The sequence below is a fragment of the Bufo bufo genome, chromosome 1 (genome assembly GCF_905171765.1).
Source record: "Bufo bufo chromosome 1, aBufBuf1.1, whole genome shotgun sequence".
Lineage (NCBI taxonomy): Eukaryota > Metazoa > Chordata > Amphibia > Anura > Bufonidae > Bufo > Bufo bufo.
This window is the reverse complement of record NC_053389.1, coordinates 743700241-743720925: the sequence shown is the minus strand read 5'-3', so window position 1 is coordinate 743720925 and position 20685 is coordinate 743700241.

Sequence of the window (20685 nt, the reverse complement as noted above, 5' to 3'; positions counted from 1 at the left end):
GTTTTGACGATCCTTTCTAAACAGACTGTAACCTTGTACATTAACTGCCCAGTCATAGCTATCATCAAGCCATGTCTCAGTTATTCCTACTATGTCATAGTCCTCCTCACACATCACTAATTCCAGTTCACCAGTTTTATTAGTCAGGCTTCGGGCATTAGTATACATACATTTGAGAGGCTTATGCATATTTTTTACCCTACACCTTTCCTTCTGAACTGTTCTAGTCCCTCCTTCCATTCCTCCCCCAGTCCCACTACCTTGCCCCCGGTCTCTATCTGCACTATCTTCCCATCCTGTAACGTAATTACCCTCCCCCCCAGTCCCTAGTTTAAACACTCCTCCAACCTTCTAGCCATCTTCTTCCCCTACGATAGAGCCTGTAGCCGATAGAGAAGTCGGCCCAGTTCTCCAGGAACCCAAACCCCTCCTTCCTACACCAGTTCTTGAGCCACTTGTTAATTTCCCTAATCTCCCGCTGCCTTTCTTGTGTGGCCCGTGGTACAGGTAGTATTTCGGAAAATACTACCTTTGAGGTCCTTGCCCTAAGCTTTTGACCTAAATCCCTGAAATCATTTTTAAGGACTCTCCACCTACCCCTAACTTTGTCATTGGTTCCTATATGGACCATGACCGTGTAATGACCGGTGTCACGCACAGGGAGGGAAAAGGGAAAGCCCTGCCCAAGGGAGAGGGTAAGGTGGTGACCCCTGACTCACCTTGCAGCTGGCACCTGACTGCCCTGACGTCCCTAGACGGGTTCCTCACCCGTGCGGCGATCACGTGCCTAAACCCTGGCTTTCCCTGAAATGAGCCCTAGATAGTGAACGGGCCGGTGGGATCGCTAGTCCGCACCACTGAACTAAGAGGGAAACACCAGGGAGAGGACAGACAACACAGACAAACACATACACCCAGGTGGGCGACCACAGCAGTCCACAAAGGTCCAACAGGGATCCGGAGGGTAGCGTTCTGGATCAACAACCAGAGAACGCAGTAACACAGCTCCAGAGGGTCAGAATAGATGTCCAGGAAGGAAGCTCTATTTATGGCAACCAGAGAAGTGTGAGAGGGGAATATAAGGAGGTTTGGGAGTGCTGGACAAGGAACAGCTGAGGAGAAGGAGCTACGGATCCCTGAGTGAGCCAAAAGGGTTTGCAAAGCAAACCCAGAAAGCTACAATAAGGAAACAGCCCTATCTTACATAGAGCGCGCAGCCAACCGCTGCGACCTCCTGACCCCGGGTACAACGGAGTCAGGCATGGCTCTTGACACCCTCGTGACAGACCGCTGGATCTTCTCCAGCCCCTCCCAGTAATCTGTCAACCCGATCCGCGATGTGTCGAACTCTAGCGCCAGGAAGACAGCACACTGTTCGGCGATCCCGGTCTTTGTGACAGATTTCCCTATCTGTTCCCCTAATAATTGAGTCTCCCACTACCAGCACCTGTCTGGCCTGCCCTGCTCTCCTGGTTCCCTGCTTACCGGAGCTGACATTCCTCTGACTGGCAGAGGAAGTGTCCGGCTGTGGCAGTGCCGTCCCTGGACTGATATCCCCCTCATCTGCCAAACGTGCAAACTTGTTGGGGTGTGTCAGATCAGGGCTAGCCTCCCTGGCACTCTTATTTCTACCCCGCTTTCTAACTGTTACCCAGCTAGCTACCTCACTTTCCTCAGCCTCCTCTCTGTCACCCTCCCCCTCATCTACCCCAAAGAGTGCTTGCTCGGTGAGAAGCAAACTCTTTTGCAAATTGTCAATGCCTCTCAGTGTTGCAACTTCCCCATTTAGAGACTCGATTTGCGATTCCAAACGGGTAATTTGCTCACATCTTGAACAAAGATATCGACCCTTGAACGGCTGTTCCAGGACTGCATACATCATGCAAGATGTGCACTGGACTGCGTTGTCAATTGTGCAACACATACTAAATGGGGATTACACCACAAAAGCGAAAAATACAATATAATGTAGTACTAAGAAACTGGCTAATTGCAGTTTCACGCGTCGCGGTCAAACTCGCGTTATATATCTCCTTATATAAATATAAATGCAGCTCACTACACCAGCCTGGTTTGTTTTCCCTCTGGATTCAAAAAGGCTGTGCTGCTCCCACTGCTGAGTTTTTATAGTCTCCTAATTAGACAGCCACACCCTAATTAGACAGCCACACCCTAATTGCTCACCTGTGCAACCCCTGGAGAAGGAAAAAAAATGTGTTATCACAGCACACAATGCAGTCAAACACAGCCACTCATCAATGTCCACACCGACAGACACTGCAAAGTGTGTTCCAGAGGAGCAAAGTGTTAAATTCAGAGACCTGTGACAGGACGGGTTACTCCTGTCAGAGCTGAACTATGTGGATGCCTGCACCTGCAATCTAGAAAAAGAGAGGAAAAGACCGCGCTGGGACAGGCAAACAACCGGATCAGGAGCCAAACTGCACCTGCCTTCACGTGCCAGACCAATACAAGCAGCTATCTGCAGAACTGTGAGTGTGCATCGGTGCTAATCTGTGGTAGGACATAGAGCAGGAGACTTAGTCAATGCGTTTTTAGAAACGTGCCCTGGTTAGCAGGGGCAGACCGGAGAATATTAGAGGAGAGTAGCTTGCATTTTTTTATGTGTTTGCTGTTTAGAGCACATTTTGTTTGGATGCAAAGTTCAGTTATCCTTCCTGTAAATTTATGTAAGCCTGTTTATACTGTTTCTGTTATTTGTAGATTGCGCCTCTGGTGCATCGGCACAATACTGTTAATCCGATTTTCCGGCCGTTATATTTTGCCCTTTAATAAAGCCGGTATCTGCTTCAGACTCCTTGTCTGCTGTACTGTATTTGAATGCTGCCCTGCGGTCTTTTCGTCCCCTGACTGCTACACAGCTGAGGATGCAGCAATATATGGCCCCCTAAAGGAGTTCATGTATTAAACATCTCAATTACAACCATAATATACTGCTTTACAATACGTGGCTGTGCATCTATTGCCTGTCAAAGTCTTGAAGGGGGACAGGAGATAACTAATTTTAATTTAGTGTTTAATGTGGTTATAGCAACATCAGTACAGAGTTGCCCTATGCATATCTCCTTCTCAAACTCCATCATCCTTGTAAAAGCATATCTGGTGAGAGATCTACCATTGTTTCAGGGATATTATGTTATGCAGAACAGTTCAGCTAGTTGTAATTGTTATTCAGGAAGCTGATAATACTGTTAGATAGACTTCTAATCTTATGTATAGGCAGCCATTTTACCATGTACTTCAGTGTTAATGCAAATGCTATAGTACATGCTATCTATACTTTATACTTATACATGTTATTTGTATTCTTGCAGTTTTACCAATCAAATACTCCTGTTTTACCAATCAATCAAGCAATCCTGTTTTAACAATAGACAAGTTAGACTACAAAGAACAGTCCTCTTATTTGGAAGACAGGTTTGGTTTCTGCTGAATGTCAGACTGCACATTGTGTGAACATGTATGAAGACAGAACACAAAGCTTGCACAGGACAATGTTTCTGTCTTCTTGCAGCGTAGAGAAAAAATGTCAGACGGGAGATACTCACACAGAGCTAGAGGCAGCTGAGCTTGGCATAGCTCTGGCACGTTTTAGGCCTAGTGTACCCACAGTGTCAGCGGCATCACCAGATCACCGTGCTCTCTGTTGCTGTCGCCACCACGCTTTTCCTCTGATGTTGCCCTTGCTCAGCAGGCTCCCACATTCTGTCCAACATACAATCGTCATCAGAGCCCTCACCCTCCCTGCCACTTTTATCAGACTGTAAGATACCATGGTCGGTTCCTTGAGACCCTCTCCTGCTCTGCATTTGCCCCGACTGCCACTGTCTCTGCCCCCACCACCAATACAGTAGCTACGTATGCAACTATTACCACCATCAACACAGTTATGCATGGGGTTTCCAGCCTGCAAGGATGAGAAGCAAGGAATAATCCTGTGATCCCTAGCTCCACGCTACAGTGTCAGACTCAGAAGTCACCTCCACAATATCCTGCTGCGACTGAGAGAAGTAGTGAGCCATATAATCCACAATCTCAGCCTACTACTACTACTACTACTACTACTACTACTACTACTACTACTACTACTACAACTTCTAGCCAGATAGCTGGTGCAGCTACTAACCACATTCTGGCTCTGGGCATTCCTGACATTTTGGGTGCCTAAATGTACACAGTAAGGGTTTGTTCACATCAGCGTTTAGCCTTTCGTTCGGCTCTCCGTTATGTTTTGTGTCCATTCGTGAAATGAAACGGATTCATTCATAACGTAACATAACGTACACCTTTAGGTACGTTTAAAAATGGATATCATAAACGGATACGTTAAAAAACGGAGTAAAAAATGTCAGTTCAATGTCCTTTCAATCGGTTATGCAAGTCTAGTAACGGATCAGTTTTCCCTTTTTTTTTTTTTTCATTTGTCCCTCCCACATCTACATGTTTATATTTAATGGTGCTATATTCTGATATCTTTGCTGGAAGAGGAACAATGCTGCCTGCTCATGTCCTTTTTTCTGTGGATTATATGATATGAAAACTCAGAAACATGCGAATGTCATCCATGAAAAGGAGACGGCGATATTGGGTGCATCCCATTACATCGTACCGAATGACACGCAGTGTTTTTTCCACCCTTTATCAAGAACTTAGAAAACATCCTGTCAAATTTTATGAGTATCTCCGTGTCAGTGTCTCAAGCTTTGATGACCTTATCCAACGTTTACGTAGACGATTGAGACGCAAGGATATGAAATTTCGTCGAAGTGTAACTCCAGAAGAACTACTGATGGTCACTCTGAGGTATGTATTGTACTAATCACCAACTTTCACATTTTTGCTACTACTGTGTTTTATTGGCTTTTGTAAGCACAATTTTAATTTTCTAATATATTGAGAGTATGGGATTTTAATCTCAGGAGACAATATTTCTTGTCTGAACATATACAGTGCATTGATATAGTTCCAAAAATTAGTAAATTTCCTTTTAAAGACTTTTTGTTAATGTTATATAACATATTTTCTTTAATTAATGTGTAAAATACATCGTTTTTCAACAGCTAGGTACTGTATGATAATTTTTATTTTTATCAATTTGTTGTTAAGTACCTTGAAGGCCGCTTGTTAAACACTCCGAAAACTTGTTATGCTGTATGAAAACTGTCTGTATTGTTACATTATGAATAGTATGTGGTACTTATGTTTATATTTTATTTTTTTTGAGGTTTCTGGCCACTGGTGAAAGTTTTTCCAGTCTTCATTTTCAATTTCGACTTGGAAAATCTACAATTTCGTACATACAGTCAAGTCTATAAATATTGGGACATGGACACAATTCTAATATTTTTGGCTCTATACACCACCACAATGGATTTGAAATGAAACGAACAAGATGTGCTATAACTGCAGACTGTCAGCTTTAATTTGAGGGTATTTACATCCAAATCAGGTGAACGGTGTAGGAATTACAACAGTTTGCATATGTGACTCCCACTTGTTAAGGGACCAAAAGTAATGGGACAGAATAATAATCATAAATCAAACTTTCACTTTTTAATACTTGGTTGCAAATCCTTTGCAGTCAATTACAGCCTGAAGTCTGGAACACATAGACATAACAGACGCTGGGTTTCATCCCTAGTGATGCTCTGCCAGGCCTCTACTGCAACTGTCTTCAGTTCCTGCTTGTTCTTGGGGCATTTTCCCTTCAGTTTTGTCTTCAGCAAGTGAAATGCATGCTCAATCGGATTCAGGTCAGGTGATTGACTTGGCCATTGCATAACATTCCACTTCTTTCCCTTAAAAAACTCTTTGGTTGCTTTTGCAGTATGCTTTGGGTCATTGTCCATCTGCACTGTGAAGCGCCGTCCAATGAGTTCTGACGCATTGCCCACGTCATGACACTACCACCACCATGCTTCACTGATGAGGTGGTATGATTAGGATCATGAGCAGTTCCTTTCCTTCTTCATACTCTTCTCTTCCCATCACTCTGGTACACGTTGATCTTGGTCTTATCTATCCATAGAATGTTGTTCCAGAACTGTGAAGGCTTTTTTAGATGTCGTTTGGTAAACTCTAATCTGGCCTTCCTGTTTTTGAGGCTTTATGCTGAACCCTCTGTAGTTACTCTGGTGAAGTCTTCTTTGATTGTTGATTTTGACACACATACACCTACCTTCTGGAGAGTATTCTTGGTCTGGCCAACTGTTGTGAAGGGTGTTTTCTTCACCAGAAAAATAATTCTTCGGTCATCCACCACAGTTGTTTTCCGTGGTCTTCTTGGTCTTTTGGTGTTGCTGAGCTCACCGATGCGTTCCTTCTTTTTAAGAATGTTCCAAACAGTTGTTTTGGCCACGCCTAATGTTTTTGCTATCTCTCTGATGGGTTTGTTGTGTTTTTTCAGCCTAATGATGGCTTGCTTCACTGATAGTGACAGCTCTTTGGATCTCATCTTGAGAGTTGACAGCAACAGATTCCAAATGCAAATAGCACACTTGAAATTAACTCTGGACCTTTTATCTGCTCATTGTTATTAGGATAATGAGGGAATAACACACACCTGGCCATGGAACAGCTGAGAAGCCAATTGTCCCATTACTTTTGATGCCTTAACAAATGGGAGGCACATATGCAAACTGTTGTAATTCCTACACCGTTCACCTGATTTGGATGTAAATACCCTCAAATTAAAGCTGACAGTCTGCAGTTAAAGCACATCTTGTTTGTTTCATTTCAAATCCATTGTGGTGGTATATAGAGCCAAAAATGTTAGAATTGTGTCGATGTCCCAATATTTATGGACCTGACTGTAGTTAACCCCTTAAGGACTCAGCCCTATTTCACCTTAAGGACTTGGCCATTTTTTGCAAATGTGACCAGTGTCACTTTAAGTGCTGATAACTTTAAAACGCTTTGACTTATCCAGGCCATTCTGAGATTGTTTTTTGTCACATATTGTACTTCATGACACTGGTAAAATGAAGTAAAAAAAAATTCTTTTTTAATTATAAAAGAATACCAAATTTACCCAAAATTTGTAAAACATTGCATATTTCCAAGTTTCAATTTCTCTACTTCTATAATACATAGTAATACCTCCAAAAATAGTTATTACTTTACATTCCCCATATGTCTACTTCATGTTTGGATCATTTTGGGATTGATATTTTATTTTTTGGGGATGTTACAAGGCTTAGAAGTTTAGAAGCAAATCTTGATTTTCAAAAACCCAATTTTTAGGGACCAGTTCAAGTCTGAAGTCACTTTGCGAGGCTTACATAATAGAAACCACCCAAAAATGACCCCATTCTATAAACTACACCCCTCAAGGTATTCAAAACTGATTTTACATACGTTGTTAACCCTCCAATTAATGGAAAATAGAGATACAATTTAAAAATTTCACTTTTTTAGCAGATTTTCCATTTTAATAATTTTTTTCCAGTTACAAAGCAAGGGTTAACAGCCAAACCAAACTCAATATTTATAGCCCTGATTATGTAGTTTACAGAAACACCCCATATGTGGTCGTAAACTGCTGTACGGGCACACGGTAGGGCGTAGAAGGAAAGGAATCCCATGCGGTTTTTGGAAGGCAGGTTTTGCTGAACTGTTTTTTTTTACACCATGTCCCATTTGAAGACCCCTGATACACCCCTAGAGTAGAAACTCCATAAAAGTGACCCCATCTAAGAAACTACACCCCTCAAGGTATTCAAAACTGATTTTACAAACGTCGTTAACCCTTTAGGTGTTCCACAAGAGTTATTGGCAAATGGAGATGGAATTTCAGAATTTCAATTTTTTGCCAAATTTTCCATTTTAATAATTTTTTCCAGTTACAAAGCAAGGGTTAACAGCCAAACCAAACTCAAAATGTATGTCCCTGATTCTGTAGTTTACAGAAGCACCCCATATGTGGTCATAAACTGCTGTACGGGCACACAGCGGGGCGCAGAAGGAAAGGAATGCCATACGGTTTTTGGAAGGCAGATTTTGCTGGACTGGTTTTTTTGACACCATGTCCCATTTGAAGCCCCCCTGATGCACCCCTAGAGTAGAAACTCCAAAAAAGTGACCCCATTTTAGAAACTACGGGATAGGGTGGCAGTTTTGTTGGTACTAGTTTAGGGTACATATGATTTTTGGTTGCTCTATATTACACTTTTTGTGAGGCAAGGTAACAAGAAATAGCTGTTTTGGCACCGTTTGTATTTTTTGTTATTTACAACATTCATCTGACAGGTTAGATCATGTGATATTTTTATAGACCAGGTTGTCACGGATGCGGCGATAACTAATATGTATACTTTTTTTTATTTATGTAAGTTTTACACAAAAAGGTTTTGAAACAAAAAAAATCATGTTTTAGTGTTTCCATAGTCTGAGAGCCATAATTTTTTCAGATTTTGGGCGATTACCTTGGGTAGGGTATGATTTTTGCGGGATGAGATGACGGTTTTATTGGTACTATTTTTGGGTGCGTGTGACTTTTTGATCGCTTGCTATTACACTTTTTATGATGTAAGGTGACAAAAAATTGTTTATTTTGCACAGTTTTAATTAAAAAAAAATTATGGTGTTCATCTGAGGGGTTAGGTCATGTGATATTTTTATAGAGCCGGTCGATACGGACGCGGCGATACCTAATATGTATACTTTTTTTTATTTATGTAAGTTTTACACAATAATATCATTTTTGAAACAAAAATAAAAATCATGTTTTAGTGTCTCCATATTCTGAGAGCCATAGTTTTTTCAGTTTTTGGGTGATTATCTTAGGTAGGGTCTCATTTTTTGCGGGATGAGATGACTTTTGATTGGCACTAATTTGGGGTGCATATGACTTTTTGATCACTTGCTATTACACTTTTTGTGATGTAAGGTGACAAAAAATGGTTTATTTAGCACAGTTTATATTTTTTATTTTTTACGGTGTTCATCTGAAGGGTTAGGTCATGTGATATGTTTATAGAGCCGGTGTATACGGATGCGGTGATACCTAATATGTATACATTTTTTTTCCCCCTATTTTTTACCAATTTTTTTTAACTTTATTTGGGGAAAATGACATTTTTGTTTATTTTTACTTGAAACTTTAAATTTTTGGGGGGAAAAACTTTATTTTTTCAACTTTTTTTTTTTCACTTTATTTTTTTTCCCACTTTGGGACTTGAACTTTTGGGGGTCTAATCCTTTACAATGCATTCCATTCCAAACTTGCGGTTTGCGGCGATCGCCGACACTGGGCGGTCACGGGACCCCCCCCCCCTGCGCATTTAGCCGAGGTGCCTGCTCAATGATTTGAGCAGGCACCTTGTTCCGATCATTGCCCGCCGGGTGGCGGTGATCGGAACAACACATGACGTACCGGTACATCATGGGTCCTTAAGGACTCGGGAACCATGCCGTACCGATACGTCATGCGTCCCTAAGGGGTTAAAGATACCTGCCAGGCAATATAGAATCTTCTGCGTGAAGAATTTATTCCCCCTCCTAGTTGCCAGCAGTGGGTCAGCATAGCCGACAAGTTTTTCAAGGTCACCCAGTTTCCCAATTGTATTGGTGCAGTGGACGGAAAGCATGTAAGAGTCTCGAAGCCCCCACGTAGTGGATCCTTTTTTTTAACTATAAAAAGTATTTTTCTGTGATATTAATGGCAATTGTGGATGCACAATACAAATTTGTGGCTGTCGATATAGGAGCTTTTGGACGAACAAATGATTCTCGTGTTTTAAAAAATTCTAATATGGGAAGAAGACTGTACTCAGGAAACTTTGATATACCTGAGCCCAGGCCTTTACCTGCTACTACAAACCCCGCTCTTCCATTTGTTCTTGTTGGAGATGAAGCTTTCCAAATGTGTGGAAATTTACTGAAGCCACATGCAAGCCATGGTCTAGACTATCGAAAAAGAGTATTCAATTACAGATTGACTCGCGCCAGAAGAATGGTAGAGTGTGCTTTTGGCATATTGACTGGAAAATGGCGAATATTCACTCGGGCAATACAATTAAAAAAAGATACTGTGGATGACGTAATAAAAGCATGTGTTGTGTTGCACAATTATGTACTGATCAAAGAGCTTTTGCTTTTAGACCCCCTGTCAGTAAATACACCCGGAGATTACGTTCAAACTGGGCCAAGATCAACAGTTGCTGTGAGTCGCATGCGTGATCAATTTGCTGAATATTTAATCTCTTCTGCTGGATCAGTGCCTTATCAGTGCAATACTCAGAGACATGGCCAAGGTAAGAAAGGCTGAAAGACGACCACCACTGAACAAGACACACAAGCTGAAACGTCAAGACTGGGCCAAGAAATATCTCAAGACTGATTTTTCTAAGGTTTTATGGACTGATGAAATGAGAGTGAGTCTTGATGGGCCAGATGGATGGGCCCGTGGCTGGATTGGTAAAGGGCAGAGAGCTCCAGTCCGACTCAGACGCCAGCAAGGTGGAGGTGGAGTACTGGTTTGGGCTGGTATCATCAAAGATGAGCTTGTGGGGCCTTTTCGGGTTGAGGATGGAGTGAAGCTCAACTCCCAGTCCTACTGCCAGTTTCTGGAAGACACCTTCTTCAAGCAGTGGTACAGGAAGAAGTCTGCATCCTTCAAGAAAAACATGATTTTCATGCAGGACAATGCTCCATCACACGCGTCCAAGTACTCCACAGCGTGGCTGGCAAGAAAGGGTATAAAAGAAGAAAATCTAATGACATGGCCTCCTTGTTCACCTGATCTGAACCCCATTGAGAACCTGTGGTCCATCATCAAATGTGAGATTTACAAGGAGGGAAAACAGTACACCTCTCTGAACAGTGTCTGGGAGGCTGTGGTTGCTGCTGCACGCAATGTTGATGGTGAACAGATCAAAACACTGACAGAATCCATGGATGGCAGGCTTTTGAGTGTCCTTGCAAAGAAAGGTGGCTATATTGGTCACTGATTTGTTTTTGTTTTGTTTTTGAATGTCAGAAATGTATATTTGTGAATGTTGAGATGTTATATTGGTTTCACTGGTAAAAATAAATAATTGAAATGGGTATATATTTGTTTTTTGTTAAGTTGCCTAATAATTATGCACAGTAATAGTCACCTGCACACACAGATATCCCCCTAAAATAGCTAAAACTAAAAACAAACTAAAAACTACTTCCAAAAATATTCAGCTTTGATATTAATGAGTTTTTTGGGTTCATTGAGAACATGGTTGTTGTTCAATAATAAAATGAATCCTCAAAAATACAACTTGCCTAATAATTCTGCACTCCCTGTAGTAAGTGCAGGGGGACCCCTGGGCGCCGCTCTGCCCACTGATATAGTTAGTTTTTAGTTTTTAAACTAGTGAAAGGTCCTCTTTAACGTTAAGAGAAACTGCTGATTAGGGTTAAGGGGTTCAGGACGACTAACTACCTTGATCTGCCGGATCATGGTAGTTAACTCTTGCTTATACAGAGTTTGCTATTCCTCTACTTTTAATAAAAAATCTCTAAAGATTTGTGCGAGATCCTCAAAGACTCTATGTTGTCTCCGAACTGGTCTCAGCCTACTTAAAACTCTATCAAAGGAAGAAGAAATGAACCTTCGAGTATCATCAATCTGAGCACATGTTTCAATTTGGCGACTGTGAGACTCCAGAGCAGAATCCTGTGACTGAGACGGTACAGAAGTTTGAACGGTAGATAGTCCAGACAGTTGTTCGGTTGAAACACCATGTTCAAGAGGTTCTGCTTCAGGAGGGAGTGTGCTTGAATGAGTCCTAAAATATATATAAAAAACAAAAAAAATTTATAATCTCCATAGTAATTATTGAATATTGCTTCCATTTAGGATATTTCACCCACGTGCGCGGCTGAAAACAACGTAGAAGAAATTGAAGATGGGGTGCATATCGGTATGGTTTTCTCCTAGAAGCCCCAGAATCACGTGGCGCTGTTTGTTCATGATTAAGGTCACGCATAAACCGATCACGGATTGACCTCCAGCGTGTTGATATGATTTCAGCTGAAAAGAAAGAATCACAATTTTAAATTCAATATATTATAATACCTGTAATAACTTCTGTATGTATTCTTTTCTGTTCGACATGGGATTGCATAGAAAGTGCTACCCCTGCTTGTCTAAAAATCTGCACTGTAGATCACTGTATTTAACTGTGATTTTGCCCGGGTACCTTAGGTTGAAGTAGCAGCATCTGTTGAAACCAAGATTTCATAACAGAAAACACATTGGCATTTCAATGTTCTTCCAATGTGAAACATCACTATCAAATCTTATTTCTATATCCAAATGAAACGGGAAAAAAATAGAAGGAAATTAATGTACTGTACCACAATTCTTTTGAGCCTGATGGCTCAAATCATTCCATGTGGGTACCACATTGGCATAAGCCTCTTGCCATTGTCGACGAGTGGTGTTGTGATCTGAGTGTTTGGGGTCTGATTGGTCCCATAAAGCTGGCCTGGCTTCTACTAGATGTATTAGCAGCTCACAGTTTATGATTGGGACAAATAGGCTATCTTCCTTGTCCACGTCTTGCTGTCTATTACATAGAATGTGTCGGCAGATAAGAACCATTTGGCCCATCTAGTCTGCCCAATTACCCTATTTGGTTTAAAACAAATGTTATCAATACTTTAAAAATTTATATAGAACATGTTGAATCTGCCTGCAATGCCAACTTCACATGACTGGTTTTGTTGAATAATGTATACAGAACATGTTGAATGTGCCAGCACTGGCCACAGCATCTTGTTATTTAAAAATAAAAAATATAAGAAAATTTTTCATTTCCTTCCTATTATTTTGTATTTTTAGGTCTTTCTGTGTGTGTGGGTATAAATATATAGACACGGGAAAAGGGTCGTTGCATGTCTAAAAATTTATGAGTGGGCCCTGTCAGTCACTTCCTGGTACATCCATTAGGGGATGGTTGCAACATTACCAATCCTCACGGTCAGATAGTGTAATCATTTTTATTTTTTTGGTTGTTTTTATGGATGATGGCCACAGTATCTAATAGGCGATATGCGATACTGTATGATGGGGGCAATGTGGACAGCTCACATCACAGCACATGTGCCTACCCACACAGCGTCTACGTTCACGACGACCGCCATGCCCACTCTGTCCACGACCACCACGCCTTGAAATTCTTGATCGAATAGGTGATAGAGTGTCACTTTGCCTGTTTCTTTCCTAATAAATAATATTATAGTTTACTACAAAAGACAATTGGTTTCTTTACAGAACCTAAGAATATATACTATAAATATAAAGAAATGTCGCACTAGAGTGAGGTGGAGATCCAACAGAGGTGCTCCCACTGACAGACAACACCCAGTCTGAAATAGTAGAACAAGTATAAAGTAGAAGTGGGGCACTCTCTTAAGTAAAGGGATCTTTATTGTACAGCAGTAATATATATATAAAACGACATTTATTACAACAGTGAATAAAAGCAAAGTATCAGTCTTACAATAGTATAAAAATTGTGTTAAAAATGAATTAAATAGTAATCAATATAAATATGGATCCCAGATAAATATAAAATAAATAGATTATTGCATAATTATTCCCCTCTCCAGAGGATATGGATTCATAAAGATATTTACATGGACGTAGTAAATTTCAATAACAAGCCTGCAGGCAAATGAAAAAATAGTCCATTGATATAACCAGTCTTCTATAACCTTCAGTCAGTGACTGTGCGGAAAGTTCTCCTATTGGGAATAGTAGCAGGTTGCAGTTCAATGTGTCTGCAACTTTATATCAACACATGTGCGTAATTATCCACAGTTCAAAGAAATGTAGCTATTCAAATAGTTGCGTTATATATTAGAAGAGCTACTAATACTTGCAGCGGCGTCCCGCTGTATTTGATAAAGCGATCGCTGTAGGATCAATGCAATCTTACCCGGCGGTCTTCTTGTCTGGACAATGAGCCCTCGACTCGGCACACTTTACTTATGAAATCCCGGTCTCAAGGGCTGTTGTTTAAGGATTTGAATTGTGGCGCCAATTGGATCTGTGTAGTCCACGTGTTCTCGGCGTCTCCAGTATCGCAGTTAGATATAACAAATCCTTTTTTAGTATGCGGCAGTGTCCAAGTCACCGGAGTTGCACGGTCCTTTCCTTCTTTAAGGGGGGATTCGCACCAGACGCGTTTCGGGGATTTAAAATATTGACCCCTTCCTCAGTGGTCAACCTCCCTCTTCCGTTCCCCTGCTTTTATAGTAATAGATGCACATGTGGAAAGCTGAACTGGAATATTAAGTTTTCAAGGATTGGGATCCAAATGCGTTATTTTCAACCTAAAACCGAACTTGTTAGTAAAAATTGCATATCGGTTATAAAATATATATGTATATATATATGTATGGATGGGCTTATTGTCACGTGTGGGTGTATGCATATTTGTGGATGTGCCCCAAACATCCATGAATGTGCATATACTTATAATATAACTGTGTATATATATATATGTATATATATGTGTATGGATGTGCCCCAAGCATCCATACACATATAGTATAGGAACCAGACGTGCCGCCCCCCCCCCTCATGCATCCCTGCAGGGGATGAGAAGGTCTCCAGATGGCTGGACAATTATGTCCAGCCTCTGGTGACCTCAAAAGGCATGGGATCAATAGAGATCCGATGCCTTTTGGTATTTAACTATCCCCAACCGTTGGGGATAGTTAACATAACAGAGAGAGGAACAAACGTCCCTCCCTCTGTTATCTGCACACCTCCGGCGCGATAATTATCGCACCGCATGGTATGCAGATGCGCTACAGGCGGAGGATCAAAGGAACCCTCCGCCTGGAAGCGCGCTCCGGGATGCGCGGGCCGGCGCGGTGACGTCATATCACCGCGCCGGCCCACGTGTTCTGGCCGGCGGCGCGCACGTGCACGTCCGGACGTGCTGCCTCGGGAGCGAGCGCCGCCAAACTTAAATAGTCAGGCGGCGCTACGCTGAGGCACTTCTGTACAGAGCCCCAGCCGGAGAGGATCATCCCTGGACGAACGAGCAACCCCTGGACAACGCGCATTATACCTAAGTACCCCTCTGATACCCCCCTATTATATACCCCACTACTCTCACTCCCTATATACCCCACTACTCTCACTCTCCCTATATACCCCACTACTCTCACTCTCACTATATACCCCATTACTCTCACTCACTATAAACCCTACCCTATATACCCCTGATAACCTTACCCTATATACCCCTGGTAACCTTACCCTATATACCCCTGGTAACCTTACCCTATATACCCCTGGTAACCTTACCCTATATACTCCTGGTAACCTTACCCTATATACCCCTGGTAACCCTACCCTATATACCCCTGGTAACCCTACCCTATATACCCCTGGTAACCCTACCCTATATACCCCTGGTAACCCTACCCTATATACCCCTGGTACCCTACCCTATATACCCCTGGTAACCCTATCCTATATACCCCTGGTAACCCTACCCCTTATTACCCCTGATAATCCTACACCCCTGGTAATCCTTTCCCTGATTTACCCTAATCACCTCCCGCGGTATATTTATGCTTTATGGTTGGCTTACACCCTAGTAAGACCACCGTCAACCTTCGTCTACCCCATAGGGATAGTTTATAGTACTAGGTGGGTGGGCTGTTAATATTGAATGTGTGTATCGTATAGTTAGTTTGTGGGTGGAATTGGGAATGTGTAGTGTAGTTGAGTACTGTATAATTAGTGCTGTATTGTTAATGTATTGCGTAGTGTATTGTTAATAAATACTGTTATATTTGTATCCATCTGTAACGTGTAGTTATTGGCGATAGTTAGTTAGTAAGGCGCATGCAGCTAGTGTAGCGATCAGTGTAAGGCATAGTGAAGGTATTATTATTATTATATAAAGGTATAAATAGGCAGAGTTATCAATAGACGGCTCCTCCTATTTATGAATATTAATTATCGATATTTGCATAAATATTGGTGATTAATATTCCCCCTCTACATTGGCGAGCCAGGCCCACTGCTAAGAATTTGTTTTCTGTGTTTGGGTTTTGGTGAAAAGAATCGCTTACGCTGTGAACTAGTCAGGCGGGTGGGACGCGGTCAGTGGATTCTGAGCGTCCATTGCCTGATAGTTCGTATAGGTAAAGCGGTTTGTTCAATCAGAACCAAACACAGAGCAACCTCTACAGCAGAGAATCTAAAATCTTTTCTGATTTTTCTGTATTAATATTTTCTGATTCCCTTACACGCCCACTGGAGAGAAGTCATCACCTACACCACTGAAGAGAGAACCGTCGTCATTGAAGTCGAACATAAGTCGTCTGGCTGGTCGGGAGAAGGCGTTCCGAATATTGAAGGACCTCCTCCACGCAGCAACACAGCACAACAAACGACACCAATGAAGATGGCCTCTCGTCAAAAAGTAAGTATGAACTTCACCACACTGCAACACCTCAGCAAACATAGCACATACAACCCCATCATGCCCACCACGTACAAATCCACTGAGCTGCTATGGTCCACTTTATTGGACCAGGCATACGCTCATGACAAACTCTGCATTAATCGCAGCATGTTTAAAAAAAACAAAAAACGGCTCCAAATGTTAGCCAAATTGGTTCACACCTTTGAGGATATCATTTGGAAGCCGGAACATCTGGAAACACTTAACAGCACAGCAAAGGCAGAGGAAGTTTCCAACACTGCAAACTTCCACTGCAATTGTTGTGTTGAGAACATTAAACAGTTACACACATTACAAACACAACTACAAGAGAAATCCCAGTGTACGGTCGAGAGGGGCAGGGAAATTTGCGTGTTAGAGTCTAGACTCTCTGACAAGGAGAGTTTCTACTCTGACATGGATAAAGAACTGCTCAGACTGTACACTGAGATAAACCAGTTCAGGAACAATACGGTATCTATGGATAACATGATTGTTCAACTTCGAGAGGACCTGGCTGCAAAAACGCAAACCATTGCGGATTTGCAGCAGGTCATCTCGAATCTGTCACGGCCTGGTGCTAACAGTATGGTGCCCACGAAACAGGTTTGTGTTTCGGAAACGGCACAGGGGGAGATAGCGGCGACAGCGCCAAGTTCTTCCACGGATCAAACATCCGATACAGTAGACACTAGGGGACAGGTGGAACGGACGCTACATTTCACCCACACACCCAGGGAGAATAGTAGCAACCGATCCCAGGAACAGGGCAACGATTGGAGAGAGGAAAGTGGTTGGCCATTTACCACTTCCAATCCGCCAACGCGTCCGGAAAGACAGGAAGATTTTTATCCTAACCATTCCAGTATGGAAAGGATAAACTTCCTGTTACGGATCTGCAAGGAGATCCCAAAATATGATCCCAGTGTAGATCCGTTTACTTCATGTGATATCTTCGAGGGTCACTGTAACAAGTATTCAGTGGCTCACGAATATCGCATGGAGTTATTCAAGTTATGGTTACCTACACACCTAAACCAAAGGTATGAGGTAACGGGGAGGACGCAACCCATGAATGGACAGTTTTATGACAAGGAGGAACGTCTCTCCATACTCATGAGACTGGCAACGGGCCATTGGGACGTCACTCCGGATATCCTGTCCAAGTTCAAACCCACTATACATGACGAACCTCTGTCTATGTGTAGTCGGTTTGAAGCAATGTACAGAAGGGTTATCGGAATTCCACAGGGTATGATACGTATGTTTGTGGAAAAATTCCCATACCTTGACACTGCAATCCGGTTGAGTGCAGCTAGGGAGCCATCCCTCACGGATGCTGCTATGATTATTGAGCAGTGCAGACAGGATACACTGCTCAATAAGAAATCCGTCAAAGTGACGGAGCGTGCGCCTGTACACGATACATCTCAAGATGAACGGGTACAGCACACAAAAGGTAACTCGGCTATTCGCCCCACAGCCCCGCCATTGGAAAGGATGGGAGGCATTCGATGCTTCCTATGTTTACAATACGGGCACATAAAGAGGAATTGTCCACAATGGTCACGTAACAACCGGACAAATCCTGAGAGAACAGGCAATAATAACGGTTTCAAGATGAAACCTAATTATGCCAAACCAGTGGGGGAATATCTGGGACATTCACAGGTCCAGACACCAAAACGTGTGGCTGTTGTGAATGACCCAGCGCGTTCGGTAATGAGTGTGGAATCCCTGGAATCCACACGAAGGGTTCATAGCAAGAACCCACAAGTGGCAGTATGTACCTCACAGGTACCTACTGGGAGTCTGGTAGAAATTGATTGAAGATCAGGGATCCCTAAAGATCTGGCGCCAGTATGTCCCATCATACTGGATTCTTCAGGGAGACCCCACATAAAGGCCAAAATCAAAAATCAGGACGCCGAAATCATGCTTGACACTGGTGCGGAAATTTCCATTACCAATGTCAAACATGATTTACATCCCAACAGCCCTCAGTGTGTGGTGATCGGATTTGATCACCAACAAGGGGGGGTGAGGGCCCACAGAATAGAAGAAGTAATTGTCCAGATTACCAGTCACACGACCCTTAGGATCCCCATGTGGTATTACCCCGGTTCTGACAACATTATTGGAACCGACGTAATGACACAAAATGGGTGGATCTTAGATCTGGCAAATAGTATTGTATGGAGGGGTCCCAGACAATCCAAGGTGTTTGTCATCCAACGCCAGTTTCTGGGACCACCATTGCCAACAATAGATGACTCTACTGAAGTACTTGAACACAAATGGCCTGAGATCTCGCATAATCCAGACCTGGAGCCTATTGTGTATGAGTACCCCGATCTGTGGGCCCAGGGAAAAAACGATTGTGGCAGACTGATTGGTGTTCAGGTGGACATACAGGGTCCCGACCCTCCACCTCAACGCCAATACCGCTTTCCGCCAGAAGCCACCCATTCAATTTTGGACACCGTCCAAGAATTAAAAACTAGGGGGGTGGTCATAGAGGGCAATTCTAAATGCAACAATGCCCTCTGGCCAGTAAAGAAAAAGGACACCAATGCATGGAGGCTCACCATAGACCTCCGGGTCCTCAACAAATACACCCCAATGTCCGCTCCAGTGGTGGCACAGACTCCTGACATCATGGCCAGAATAAGCGGCAAAAGTCGCATATTCTCAACCATAGATGTTGCCAATGGGTTCTTCTCAATTGAACTCACTGAAAACTGTAGGTACAAATTTGCCTTTACAGTAGGGGACAAACAGTACATGTTCGGTGTACTCCCCCAGGGGTTCCACAGTAGTCCCACGTATTTTCACCAGGCATTGGCGGCCGTTCTGAGTGTATTCTCACAGCCGGAATGCCTTCTGCAATACGTGGATGACCTGCTCTTACACACAGAAACCATAGAAGAACACTTGGTTCTGTTAAAAGAGCTATTGGGACTCCTGGCCAAGTCAGGACTCAAGCTGAGTCCCCACAAGGCAAATTTGGCCAGAACAGAGGTAACTTTCCTTGGAGTCCAAATTTCTTTTGGAGCCAAAGGAATCGTGGCAGCCAGAGTGGAAGCCATGGTAAAGTTACCTAGACCGGGCACTCTACAAGATTTGAGAAAATTCCTGGGAGTTGCTAATTTTATGAGGGAGTTCATAGAGGATTTTGCTGCCAAAGCAAAACCCCTCTATGAACTCCTCAGAGGAGAAGACCCCTCAATCAAAGGTTGGTCTGATGCACAGGAAGGGGCCTTTTCTACTTTGAAAAGGGACCTCTCCTCTGCCCCTGTATTGGCCACTCCCCATCCTGAAGGGGAAATAGCCATACAGGCGCATGCAGGGACGGAGTCTATCTCAGCGGTCCTCCTACAGCAGATAGGGTATGACACTAGACCGCTGGGATACTTCTCCAGGTTACTTTCGCCTGTTGAACGAGGGTTCGATGAGTGTGCCAAACAACTGGCAGCCATACACTATGCCGTCAAAACCACTGAGCATATTGTAGGCTTCAGGCCCCTCACTTTACAGACTCCACACTCTCCATTGGCCCTCTTGCTCCGTGATACACTCCCTGGAGTCTCCCAACAGAGATTCGGGAGGTGGATTATGGATCTCAGTGGCCGGAGTCTGCAGGTGAACCACAAAGCCAAGTATGTTCTGTCCCAGTTATTGAACCTAACTGGCACCGAACATGACTGTGGCCAACCAGCGCATATCAACGCGCCACAAATTTTCAGGACCGATAAACATCCAGAAGACAGAGTCATCTTTGTGGATGGCTCTCGATTTTTCATGGATGGGACCTATGTCACAGGTTTTGCTGTGCTGGATGAGACTACAGGTACCCAGAATCTTGTCAAGTTACCAGGTCACATGTCGGCACAGCGGGCGGAACTGGAGGCGGTCAAGGAAGCCTTGCTTCTTCAACCCCCAGGGAAACGAACTATATATAGCGACAGTTCATATGTAGTTCGTTCTCTCACCCTGCACCTGGACACATGGAAAAGACGAGGATTTGTGGATAGCCAAAACAAACCTCTGGCTCATTTGTCGGTCCTGAAAGAACTTTGGGAATGGGGCATGGCACACACGGCGGAAGCAGCCATCATAAAAATCCCTGCGCATCAGAAAGGGGATGAGCCTTTGACGTTAGGTAACAACAAGGCGGATGAATTGGCCAAACTAGCGGCAGTGTCTGGGATCC